Here is a 14,653-nt window from a genome sequence, read left to right as displayed (position 1 = left end):
AATTACGCTTTTTCCTATTTTTGAAGTTGTCAAAAAAACAAAGTTCAAAAATAGAATTATATAGTTACCAAATGAATAATAAATTTGATTAAAAATTTGCCTATAATTTTTAAATTATTAATAATGATAATAAATATTGTTAAAAATAAAAAAAGGTGTAAATAAATGATAAAGTTTTTACATAAGTGTAAATAGGTGATCTGAGAGGCCAGTAAAACATTTAAAGAAATAATAATAAATATTTTTCGTATTGTATTTACATAATCTGAGTTAATTAACCTCCCGACACAATTAATTATAATTATAATTACAATAAATAATCCAATAGCAAAACAAAGAGCGTATAATCTAACCAAAAAAAAAAAAAAAAAAAAAGTAATATAAATGTTGTGCGATTAAGTAACGACTAACGACTAACGGCGATGTTTATGCGTTGAATTTATGGCCGCGGTTAATCCTAAATCCTTCAGGTTGGTAAGTTCTCAGCCAGTGCGGAGCAATAATACGCACACCAGAGCGCATAAGAAAAGAAAGTAAAAGGTAAAAAGGTTCTATTCAAGTTTGGTTAAAAGTTTAAGTAAAAGGCTTGAGGATCTTTCTGCTGAGCTCTCTTCAGGAGTCGAGAAGAACTACACGCGGAATCACTTAGCTGGCATATAAATCACCCGTGAAAAGCTCAAACAGCAGCAGCAGCAGCAGCAACTGCAACTGCAGAAGAGCCAGACATTCTGGAGGTATTACCGTGGGCGAAATTCAATGTACACCTAATGTTCCTCACAAACAAAGACTATCACTGGCGTGTACTTGTAAGCTATCGAGTTTATGCGTCTGCGTTGTAACACCCGGCAACAAGTTGTATAACTTTGCACTTAACTCAACTTCGGTGAGATGAGGATGTTCGATTTTGCTCCTGCTGCCGATACAAATCCAATATATACATTAAATGTTGATTTTATAGATTGTTGTTGGTGTTCGAAGCAGAGATAAATATTGATGGCTTATTGTGGTACTTTAAAGCTAAGAGTTGTGTGAGGATAAAAGTTGTAAAATGAAATAGTAGTTTATGTGGATGCTATTGAAGAGTAGGTTGTTATTTGTTTACTCGATGGAGAGTGGGTACCATCAATCAATTCCACCAGGAAGCAGCGATTGCTAAATCATCGAGTGGCTCTAAGGATCGCGAATAGCAAACAGCGAATCACAAATCAAGGATCGTGACGTTTGACCTTGTCGGGTCGCGGCATTCTTTCCGGTTTTCTGATAATAATCATCAGGACGAGCATGATGATGATGATGATGATGATGCTCAGGTGATCAATTGCTAAATTACTCATTCATTGCGTTGGAAAAACAAACAAATAACGTGTTATTTATTTATTTATGGTTATTATTCTTGTTTGACTTCTTCATTTGTCGGGTTTATGTATGCAGTGATCTTTTCTTTAATGTCTTTTTATTTTTTATTTTATTTATATCAATTAAAAATAATTATTAATAAATAAATAATTTTTGAAAGCAATTGAAAGATTTATATTACACAGAAAGAAAAATTTCTTGACTCGAGAACAAAATTCTTGGCTCAAGAAAATTTTCGGGTGCTTAAAGGAAGATCGGAATTGTGTTGGTCGAATTAAAAATTTTTTTTGAAATTCTATTCTTGGTTGTCATTGGTAATCATTTACAAGTGGGGTCCACCATTTTAATTTTTATTTTTTTGAACAAAATTTTTTAGGAAAATTTTGATATATATTGTTTTTAAATACATAAAAAAATCAATAATTTAAAAAAAAAATTGATCATTACAATTTTAACACATTTTCAATAAAATTCATAAGTTTTTTAAAAAATTGTGATAGTCAACTTTTTTTTTTTGATAATTCGTTTTTTCTTAATTCAAATTATCATAAATGCTTGATACAATAAATTTTTATATTTGATCAAGATTTTAAGGTTCTTTAGGGAAGCAGCATCACCTACTTCAGCTAAGAAAGAAATTTTCTCACCTTGAGAATATTTGATACCCATTTTATATTATTTTAGAGTGCAATTATACATATTGAATAAAAAAAAATGATTTAATATTATTTGATCTTCCCATTTGATATGTTAATCAATGAAAATATTAATAAAAATTTACTTCTATCGAGATATTTAATTTTTTGGAGCAAGAGATAAATTTTCTCAAGACAAGAAAATTTATTTCTATCAAGAACTAAATTTTTTGGAGCAAGAGGCTGAATTTTCTCGACTTAAATTAATTTTCTTGGATCAAGATACGTATTTCTTAAAACAAAAAAATTAATTTTGTTGGAATAAGTGAAACTTCTTGTGTCAAAAAAAAATATTTTTTTCACTCAAGAAAATAATTAGAAAAAAAAATATTTTTTTGGCTCAAATGAACCTTTTTTTCTGTGTAAGATTAAGTTTGTAAATTAATTTTTATTTTAATAAAAAAATACGAAAAAGGCGCTAATAAATAAAAGTAATTATTAACACCCTTGATCAAAAATAAATGAATAAATAAAATGCACGCGTACGTGCAATAATAGTTAATGGATATACACATGCTGTCGTGAGCAGGTTCCATGTAGTGTAACATATACATAAAGAGGAACAAATAAAATATAAAATATAAAATAGCAGTGGCCAGCGGCTTATAAGCCTCAGTTTGTTATTGCGACTGGTTACACACCACCGGTACAGGCAATAAGTAATCGTTAAAGCCTGTCATGACTCTATGCATGAGTTAGGCAACGCGAAACGCTACTGTGTCTCTTAACTTAAATCTATAATACAACTACAAATAGAAATATAAATTAAGAAAGCAACCACCGGATAAGTGTATTCATTATTTGACATATCAATAAATAAATAAATAACTCGCATGTAATTGATCCGAAAATGTCTTAATTTCTCTCGACTTATTTATTGTCAATTAAATTCGAGTTTATCATTATTTTTTGCTGAGAGGATTTTTTAAGATACAAAAAGGCGGAAAGGCGAGTAGAGGCACGTGGGGCGGAGAAAAACAAGTAAGGGCAGAAAGGGGATGCCGATTAAGCTATGCAATCGCCAATTATCGGCAATTTGATCCGGTTATAACTCAATTTAAAGTAATTGGGCCGCGCTGGCACGACTTTACTTTACTTAAGATCTTCTCTTGGCCTCAGACTCATGCGCTGCATCACTGGATCACGGTACTCGCTTAGTAAGCTCGCTCTTGACTTCATGTGTGTGTATGTGTGTGTGGTACTTGTTTGCTCGCGCTTAACCAACAGTCCAAGTCCTTTAGCGCTAAGGTGGCCCATAAATTCACGATCGACAATCTGACAATCTTTCTAGACACTGCACACTCATTTTCATTATTAGTTCATTTATTTTAATACACTATTGATTATTTTCCAATCAGCATTGTAAGAAGAAAATTAAACTTTGAATTTTTGTCAGAATAATTTACAACAATTTTTTATTTAATTTAATTGTAAAAGTCATTAATTAGTATTTTAGAATTTAAAGTTTTATTAAAAAAATTTAGTTGTAGTTTTTTAAAATTTTACAAAAAAAAATTAATTTATTTAGACAGAAAAATTTTTGAATCAATAAAAATTTCTTAGTTTAAGAATTTTTTTACTTGTATCAAAATAATGAAGCTTTTCAGAACGTTTTTTTTTGTTCAAGAATTAAAAAAAAATTTTTTTTTTCAAGGTACACGGAAAGGACAAGATGACAATGGATATCATCCCAGATCATACTCAGTGATATCTGTGGAAAAAAAATTTCAGATACTAGCTAAAAAAAATCCAGATTATACTGTGTGATATCTGGATTATACTCATTGTAATCCAGATTATACTACGTGATGTTCTAGATTATACTAGCTATCATCAATTTAAAAAAAAATTGATCATTACAATTTTAACAAATTTTCAATAAAATTCATAAGTTTTTTAAATAATTGTGATATTCAACTTTTTTTTTTTGATCGTTCGTTTTATGACGTATTTTTCAAATTATATCAAAAAAAGACAAAATAGGAATTTTATCCAAAAACATGAAAGCCAAAATTTTTTTCAACTTTTGAGGTCAAAAAAGCTATTAAAATCATTATTTTTATCTTTCACGATATTTTTTATCATAAATACGCCGTAAAAACAAGCAGAATAAAAAAAATTAAAAAATGTTAATTTTTCTCCTAGATATGGCTAAAAATCAGGTGGACCCCACTTGTAAATAATTACCAAATTTTTATATTAAAAAAAAATCAATACATATTTGCAATTGAAAAAAAATTGCATATTAAATAAAAATTTATTATTATTTTTTTAAATTTAATCATTAATTAAACAACTATTTTATTTTTTCGATTGAAAACCTTTGAAAGATAAATAATTTATTGAGTGAATAAAATTCGATAAATATAATGAATAATAATAATAATAATAATGAAATGGATAATGGATACAATAAAATGAAATTATGTGTGTATTTTGTTGGTAAGATAAAGTTTAAGAATATAATGTTTTTTCAGTTAAAATGTCTGCACGAGAAACGTGAATGGCATATCATCGTGAAAGTACATACATATATATAAAACCGCGAGCGATACGGATCATACGAGTACGTAAACGGTCGCACAACTGTCGAAGGTACTCTCCGGGATAGTCATGTATGTATAGGTATATATGTATATATGTATATATATATATATATATATATATATATATATATATATATATATATATATATATATATATATATATATATGATGGAGGAGACGGAACGCGCGTTTTTTTCGATTGCAAAAAAAATATTTCAGTCAGCATCGCTGTGACAAGTGACGTGGCGCAGAGAAAACTCCACTCGATTTTCTTGGTCTTATGGGTGAGGAGTGCAGGACGTGATCGAAAAGTAAATGCAATAACCGCGACTCTTAACTGGTAACTCGCGATCTGGTCCACGCTATTCCCAAGTATTTGTATTTGTATTTATATATATAAAAGTAAGAACCGCGGGATGACTTACCCGCCGATGCCCGCAGCACTAATGGGACCCGATCGCTGTATCGATTACCACCGATTAAGAGCAATCGATTGCCTACCTTGTCAAATTTGTCAACGGGCGCGAGATCAAACCACAAGACATACGTATTTCTCTTTACTTGCGAAACAACAATTTTTTTTATTAAAAACAACAATTTGTTATTTTTTATTTTTTTTAATATTTTATTACAATTGTACAACTCATGAGTATCGAAAAAATTTTTTATTTCTTCTTTGCAACTACTTTTATTATTTTATTTTTGTTAAAAAATTATTAACATTTTTATTTATATACTATTGCAGAGATAATTCAATGAAAACTAATTTTTATTTTTTGAAAATTTATTTTGAGCAAAAAAAATTACGAAAACAAATTAAAGAAACATAAAAATTTTTGAGACTTTATGTACACTGTAAAAAAAAAAAAAAACGGGATAAGTCCAAGCGATGTAGGTGTTAAAATTTGTGGTGTTTAATTTCAAAACCAAAAGCGGTGTTAAAATAACACCGCTGCCGGTGTAAATATTTTTTTTCCGTGTTAAAGAGGCGTTAAAAATTTTCCGGTGTTAAAATATTTTTCGATGTTGAAGATATTTTACTTTGTGAATATTTTTATTCACTAAATTACTACTGTCGGACAGTATATTTATTAATTCATAAAACTATTAATTATTAAAATGGTAGCTGAAAAATTGTATAATTTTTGAATAAATTTCATATTACATAGGTAACAATTTAAATAACTACAAACCAAAATTAAAATTTGTTCTGAATGATACTCATAGACTTTTTACATTTTTTTATGTCATACATTTTTTTCTTAATTTTTATAGGCACAGTTTTGTTTATTTCACTAAAAATCATAAAATAACACTAGCCTACAAAAAAAAGTCGTCTGTACTTTTGACTGGACCTACCTATCTTTATGTATTTTGAAGCGCTAAATTCGAATCTGAAGTCAGTTTTGCCCGTACACCCTCAAAATTTTGAGTAAAATGCAAAAAACTCCAAAAAAAGGCAAAAATTGCGAAAAACTAGTCACAGCGATGAGTAAATTTTGTGGACCCGGATCAAATATGATTTTTATTATGAATTTGAATCTGAAGTTTTCTTTTTGGGCTGGTGTAATGAATACTATTTTAATATACTTTCTATTGATTTTCTTGATTTAAGAACTAAGTTTTATTATGTTTTATAGATTTTATAATCTTGATATTTTAAATAGACTGTTTACTCTGCTTTTACACTGGTACACAGAAAAAAAAATTAACTTAATTCAAGAGAAAAATTCTTGAACCAAGAATATAATTTTGAAGAGGGTAATTGTCTTGGATCAAGAAGAAAAATTCTTGAATTTAGTAAAATTTCCTTAAATCAAGAATTTTTTTACTCAAACCAAGAATATTGAGCTCTTCAAAAATTTATACTTGATTCAAGAACATTTTTTTTTCTGTTTATTACTCCGTTTTTATATCGATTTAACACCGGAAAAGTACACCGATACGCCGGTGTTATTTTATTTTAACACCGCGCGGTATTAAATAAGTCCATTTTTAACACCGCTTTTTTTACAGTGTAATAATTAAAAAAAATTTTTTTTCATAAAAATTGATAATGTAATAAATTTATTTTTAATTTATTAATCATAATAAAATGGGCTTATGAATTTTCTCAACTTGAATTATTTTCATAAAAATGAAAATAAGAAATAAATTTATCCATCGATAAAATGTGAAAGCTAACACACCCCTTCTCTAAATAAAAAATCCAAGGAATAAAGGATAGAGGACAAAATAAAGAAAAATAATAGTTGAACCGTAATATTATTAGATAAATGGTTTACATAAGCGGTGGGGTTGTGACCTCACGGGTCTCTTTCACCGGAACGGAGCTCAGATATAATATCTACGCGTTCAATACAAAGTATAATGTGAGGAAGAGGTCAAGTACAAGTCCAGTAAAGTAAAGTCAAGCCAGCGTGGAAGAGCCTCTTCGAACACAGCCAGCCGAAGGAATGCACGAAAGCAAGAGGAAAGAAGGAAGAGCTATGAACGACACTAAGTAAGAGTTTCGCTTTCTCCCTCTCGCTCTGCTCCTTTATATTTAAACGAGACCTGGACCGTTCATCTTCAAGGGGTTAATGGGGTTTCAGGGAAATTGCCTCGACGCCTAGAGATACACAAGAACCAAGACTAACACTCGTGAGAGTGACTATTACAATACGTGTTTATAACTTTTTTATAATCATAAGATATTAGATTAGAGCCGGTCTCATCAGCTGGGTGTTGTCATCTATCATTTGCTGATAATTGACAGGTATGAGGATTTCGCGATCGAATGATTTAGCAAGTGTCTGATAAGGGAAAGAGCGGCTGTGTGTCTAGCCTCCTCGGCCTATACAGTTGAGACGCATTGAGAGTTAAGTGTAATTACCCGTACTGGCGTCGAGTTACAAGACCAAGACCGAGTGCAGTAATAGAGTAAGGTGGTCTGCTCGCCGAGGCTCCGGTTACCGCGAACGAGTTTATAATCGTCCGGTGTGCGAATAGACAGATCGCTTTCAATGGCTGTGAGGATGATTGAGTCGTTTAAGAGTTGCTGGAGCTCGAGCTGGGCATTTCGTTTTACCCGAGGGGAATTGCGTCAAGGAATTCCCTCCAGCTAACTCAAAAATGAATAAATTATTTAAGAAAAATTAAACCCAATTTTTACTTTGGTGGTAATTGAGATTGATAATTAATAATTGGACAGTAATTACCGATAACGCTTTAAATAATTAAAAAAAAATTTTGGTTTACATTATTATTATACAATTATATTTAAATCTTAATTTTACATTGATAAAAAATTTGGTAATTATTTACAAGTGGGGGCAAAAGTATTTTTGGCCATATCTAGGTGAAAAATTAACATTTTTTTATTTTTTTTTATTCTACTTATTTTTACGGCGAATTTATGGTGGTGATATCGGAAATATCAAAAAATTAATATTTCGATAGCTTTTTTGCCTTCAAAAGTTGTAAAAAATCTGGATTTCATGTTTTTGGATAAAATTTTTATTTTATCTTTTTTTGATGTTCTTAATATATTTTGAAAAGTGGATAAAAAAACGAACAATTAAAAAAAATAATAATAAGTTATATATAACAAATTTTTTTAATTTATAAAGTTTTTTGAAATTTGTAAAATTGTTAAAATTGTGGTAATCAACTTTTTTTTTAAATTGTTCATTTTTTATGTATTTTTCAAAAAAATGTACATCAAAATTAATAAACAAAAAATTTCGTTCAAAAAAATTAAAATTAAAATGGTAGACTCCACACGGAAAAAACAAGATGACACTGAATATCATCCCAGATTACAGTTAGTGAGAAAAAATTTCAGATAGTAGCTAGTATAATCCAGATTGCAATGAGTATAATCCAGATTAAAATGAGTATAATCCAGATATCACTCAGTATAATCTAGATTATAATGAGTATAATCCAAATATCACTCAGTATAATCTGGAATTTTTCTAGTTACTATCTGAAATTTTTTTTTGCCACAGATATCACTGAATATAATCTGGGATGATATCCAGTGTCATCTTATTCTTTCCATGGACTTGTGAATAATTACCGAAAATTTATTTGATTGAAAAAAAAATTTTTTAGTTCAAAAAATTTAATGAAAAATTTTTTTTTGTTTTTAATCCTTCATCAAAAAATTGATGTGACGTTTTCCTTGTTGTCGCTTTTCGTTGCTACAGTGACCATTTTGGCAACGGTTACTAAAGCAACAGTTACCATAGCAACGGTTACTATAGCAAAGGTTAACATGGAAACTGTTAAATATTAATGAGTAGAATTTTTTAAAATATTGATTAATTAAATTGTCGATAAATAAATATTTTGATAAAAGCGCGCGAAGAGCGTTCGATTTTCTAGTGAAGTAAAAAAAAAATTTTTTTTTGAGTTGAAAGAATTTTGTTTAATAAAAAATTTTTCTGCTTGTTATTGTCAAAAAATAATTTTGTTGGTTCAAAAATTTTTTTTAATATAATTTTTTAATCAGAAAAAAAATTCAATCTTAAATAAAAAGAGGAAGTAGTTACGGTTTTTAGTGTTAACATTACCATTAATGATAATGATTGTTAATGTTAAGGATGACAAGGCCAATATAGAGTTGCATTTCCGAACAGACGGGGTTTGCGTTATCGAGTAATATGTATACTCTTAAAGTAAAGTGTAATGTAAATGGATTTACAAGTACATCCGTATCCGTCTTCGTCTCGGCGTCGTTACTATTATCTTGTGAGTTTGGATCTGACTTATGAGCCAGCCGAGTTAATTCCATTAGCAGGCCGTATTATCGCGTCAATTGCGGGATATTGAGGCTCAGACGGCGATCGGAGAGATCTAAATGGATTTTTCTAGCTGAAAAAGTTCAGTCACTTCCTCTCTCAGTGCCTCTAAGTGCTCGGAAACATTAATAGGAAGAGATAGAAGAGAATCTAGGCTATTCGGTACTATCTATTTTTATCAGAACAATGTTTTCAGTTAGGACAGAAAATATTTGTGTTTAGATAAAAATAGACACAAATTATTTAATTGTAATTTATTTTTACCAGAAAATTTATTTTTTACAGAGATAATTACTTGAGTGGGAAAAAAGTTGAATTGTCTTAAACAGCAAGTAGTTGTTACATAAAGTTACCGGTTCAATTGATTATCCATTAAAGGGAAATAATGTTTAAAATTCTTTGTTTAATCACTTGTTACATATTCATTACTCTAGTGTAAATAAATGAAAAAAATAAAAACATTTAAGTACCGAGCATTGGAACCTTTTTGGTGGGTCGTAAAATCGAGTAAAAAATGCTTCAAGATATTTTCTTGAGATCTTCGAGCAAGATGATCTGTAGGTGCAAATTATCCTCGATAAATTCTGACAAGGTACCACGAAAAATAAAAATACTCAGTAATATAATATCTTCTTTTAAATCTGTCGTTGTAAGTGAATAAATTTGATATTTTAATTACCGCTGAATAAACTAATTACCTATCTTGTAATATAAAATATAAATTACCTACACAGAAAAAAAGGTTCACTAGAGCCGAGAAAATATTTTTCTTCGGAATTATTTTCCTGAGCGAAAAAAAATTTTTTTTGACCCAAGAAATTTCACTTATTCCAACAAATTAATTCCCTTGCTTTAAAAAATACGTATCTTGATCCAAGAAAATCTATTTAAGTCAAGAAAAGTTTTTTGTTTTGAGAAAATTCAGTCTCTTGCTCCAAAAAATGTAATTCTTGATAGAAATAAATTTTCTTGTCTTGAGAAAATTTTTCTCTTGCTCCAAAAAATTAAATATCTTGATAGAAGTAAATTTTTATTAATATTTTCATTGATTAACATATCAAATGGAAAGATCAAATAATATTGAATCATTTTTTTTTCATTCAATATGTATAATTGCACGCTAAAATAATATAGAATGGGTATCAAATATTCAAAAGAAAAATTTTCTCAAGGTGAGAAAATTTTTTTCTCAGCTGAAATAAGTAGCGTTACTTCCCTAAAGTATCTAAAAATCTTGATCAAATATAAAAAATTATTGTATCAAGTATTTATAATAATTTGAATTAAGAAAAAATGACTTCTACCTAGAATAGAATTTCAAGAAAAATTTTTACTTCGGTCAATACAACTTCGGTCTTCCTTCAGGCACCCGAAAATTTTCTTGAGCCAAGAATTTTGTTCTCCAGTCAAAAAATTTTTCTTTCTGTGTATAAAAAATAAAATCGATAATTAATAAAAAAAATTTCTTGGTATCAATAGCGAATAAAGGATTCCATGATTAGATGTGTTGGCTTCCGGTGACCGCCGTGAAATAATTTTAACCATTTCTCGAAAAATAATTTCCAATTCACTCAACGTATTGTCGTGGTACGCGGAGACAAAGAGGAAATAGCACACGAGAAAACAACTGAAAATAAATAACTAGAAAAAAAAAAAATCCTATTATTTCCTGACTACTCCACTAAAGTCTCCGTACCTTGCTACACTCCTCGCGTAATCTATCAAAGACCAACTTCCCGCTATTTGCTCGTAAAACCTCGACGTCCACAACATACCGAGTGTACTAGGGAGGTCTCCTTCCTCTTTATTCCACTGATTTATCAATTTTCATCATTCGCCTCCTCATTTTTCCAAGCTTTGATATTAAGGCTGGAACGAAATCGAACGGTTCAGTGTCAGTTAACCTCGATTAAGTCCCAGGACTTGATTCCGGATGGTTCTTTCCTTTTCTAAATCTAGTACTCTTTATTCTTTATTCTTTACTCCTTATTCCGTATTCTGGTGTACTCGTTATCCGAGAGGAGGAATATCGATGATAGCTCTCGATATAGCAGAGAGCTGAGAGAGAGAGAGAGAGAGAGAGAGAGAGAGAGAGAGAGAGAGAGAGAGTAAAAGAGCTACCAGCTAGCAGGAGGAACGTGGTCTAGATTATCCATTATTCGAGTGCTATCGATCATGGTCTTGTTGCTGGTTGCTTGTTGGTTGTTGGTTGTTGGTTGTTGCTGGAGTTGTTCAACTCGGTGTTGTTGTTTTGCTATTGAGGCCTGAGATTATCGGAAGACAGTGAAGATCTGGTGGCGAGTGTAAGTGAAATTACTCCGGTAACAAACTCCTGTAAGAGCTCCCTCAATCGTGACTTTATGCAGTCGATTTATTTTAATCTTTTATTTTTTGTTATCATTTTATTTATTTTTAGTTCCTCTTAACGTTGTTCTTGTATCGTTTATTTCAGGTGAATTTATCAGCACACCTCGGGATCTTGAGATTCAGCCGTACGATTAGGCTTGACCACGAAAATTTATCGAGGGTGGAGAATAAGATCGTATATACATATATTCCAGCTAAAGCTCACTTATGTGTACTCTCTTTACTTTTTACTTGGTTAACTCGGAGGATGCACAAGACAAGAAGAGCAAGGCGTCGCTTAATCGATTACGATCTCTACCGAAACCTGTATGTTCACACGGAATACGCTTAACCCGAGCTTAGAGCTTAATTTTAATTTTATTTTTATTTTTATTTTTAAAGGCTCCTTGAGGATTGAGCGTGTGAGATAATAAGTCCAAGTCCGTTAGCTATTTTTAAAATAAGTTAATCCGAGATCCGAGAAGGAGTTGAGAGATCGGTAGCGGATAGTCGATAGTCGATAGTCGATAGTCGATAGTTGATTGTTGATAGTCGGCACCTGTACCCGATGTTGCCGTTTTTATTTCCCGAGCGACGATCGTACGATATGTCTTTGCACCGACTCACCGGCTCGCAGTCCAGGCTCCCAACGAGCACCGAGGACGAATCGTGATCGGCAAACGACGGGGAACCTTTTGCTTTCTAATCATACTCTCAAGGTTAACTCCGATGAACCTGCGCTCGGATCCTTGTGGTTTGTGGTTAAGAAGCATCATGCTCCAGCTCACCGATTTACATATTTTTCATTAAATAATTATTGTAATTAGATCACTACCGGTTTTCGCTTCAATGATACCGATTTGAAGGCTAGTCTTGAGAAATTTTATTGTTTTTTAATTGAATGTACCGATTTATGGAAATTCTCTGCTGCTTGAACATCTTTTTTTTTTCTTTTTAAGATTGAAGTAATTTCAAGCGTTGTTATTATTGGTTGCACTTTTTTTTTTATATAAAGTTTGAATTTTTTTTTAGGTAAAAAAATTTTCTGGTTTTTTTAATTTTATTAATGTTTATTATTTAGAAAAATTTTAATTAACATTAATTATTAATTTAGAATTTTTATTTCGAAGATTTAGGAAAGGGTGGCCTAAAGCAGGTAAGCTAACGAATAAGGCCTAGAAGTTTTAGTTTTTCTTCGATTTACTAACGAATATTATTCTATCCGACATAGTAGTGATCGAATTTCAATATTAGATAGGAATATTGTCGTAATTTGGGCCTAAGAATATTTTATCAATAAAGAATAAAAACTGTTTAAAAACTCGCTTTACCCTACCCCTTAGCCCAAAGCGGATAAGCACTACAAATAGATGAATCTAATGATAAAACTAATTTTGATAATAAAATTGTGTATTTAGCTAACATAAAAAAAAGATTTTTAGGCATTGCAATCATTCAAATAATGATCTTATTTTTATTTCATTAATTTTAAGCAAAATAAGCATTTTTCTATTGAAATTGATGATAAATTTTCAATCAAGAATATATTTCCGCTTTTTTCTTATATTTACGTATTAATTGATAATATTGTATGACAAAACAAATATAGGATTGGATCAGAGCAGCGCAAGTAGGTACCCACTTTGCCCTACCCGCTTTGCCCCAGTACACGTTTTTTTGCTAAACAATTGTAAAATCAAAAATACAAAGGGAACCATCCGAACTTGTATCGTCCTTAAGAGTTAAATAGTACCAAAATATTATAGCTTCATCAATATTGTCATAAGTGTAATAGTGTTCGAATCATCTGATGACACATTCCATTTGTAATTTTAACAAATTTAGCAATTTCTTTATTTTTTATTTAGTTACTTTCTGTCAAAACTCGAACACCCAATCAGAACTTTCAAATCCTCAGGGGTGTTCCCATAATCACTACAAATGTATACTTTGACATTCGCATTCAATGTCACAATAAAACAGAACCTACCCGCTTTGGGCGAGGTACCCGATTTAGGTTACCTTCTCCTATATAAATAAAATTAAATAATTGACAAAGTCAATTTTTTAATTGGCAAAATTAAAAAATTAATGAAAATTCAATATAAAAAATTGTTATTTATATAAGTAAAAAATGCAATCACTAATTAATCTTTGAAGATTATTAATTTTTATTTTTTTTAATTTACTAATTTTTATTGAAAAGAAAAATTTAATCATAATACATTTTTTCCTAGTCAAAAATTAAAATTCCTGAATATAATGAATATAATAAAAAAATATTAATAAAACATAAAAAGAAGAATTTGTTAAATTAAAAAAATTAAAAAAAATGTGTAGCAAGATCTTGAAATACTCAAGCGACATGACAAGGTTGAGCATGAATGTGTTAACATGGTACCGAGTTGAATAAACACGAGGAAGGTGATTAAAGGAGAATTAATTCGAGGCATTCCACATCTTGATGCCGTGTGATAACTTGTGGGCGAATTCTCAGTAGAGTAAACGGACAAGTGATGCTGTGCATCCCAACACACACACACACAAACACACACACACACACACACACACACACACACACACACACACACACACACACACACATAATGAGAATAAGAGTCAGAGTTTAAGTCCTGGGCATTATCCAGCACATGCAGAATGGAGGAAGCATAAGATCGGCCGGTGTCTGCAAACCCATTAGATCCCTCGTTACGTGTCATTGCGGAGATATCTCGCGGCTCAAGGCTATACAGTGCTATCATCCTCCGACCAAGGGTGAGTATTAGTTTCAACTTGTGTATGCAGTGTACTTAGTATTTAGCTTGGCTCGAAAGCTTTCAGGACTCAGGACTAGGGGACTTATTTATGGGCGAAGAAGGACCTCGAGCCAGCGTGTGCGCGTGTCGGCAACTCTGTTATGTAT

The 14,653-nt window shown here is 30.6% G+C and overlaps 1 long non-coding RNA gene across 4 annotated transcripts in view; it reads right to left on the bottom strand.

Annotated features, from left to right (window-relative positions):
- LOC141535105 (uncharacterized) overlaps nucleotides 1-14,653 on the bottom strand; it is a 232,519-nt gene that overhangs the window by 129,268 nt on the left and 88,598 nt on the right. The gene's annotated exons all lie outside the window — the stretch shown is intronic.

The sequence above is a fragment of the Cotesia typhae genome, unplaced genomic scaffold (assembly GCF_013202065.1).
Source record: "Cotesia typhae breed Kobodo isofemale line unplaced genomic scaffold, CoteBio_Ctyphae scaffold_13, whole genome shotgun sequence".
In the NCBI taxonomy this organism is placed as follows: Eukaryota; Metazoa; Arthropoda; class Insecta; order Hymenoptera; family Braconidae; genus Cotesia; species Cotesia typhae.
Note: the sequence above shows the minus strand (reverse complement) of the source record. Positions and strands in the feature narration are given on the sequence as shown.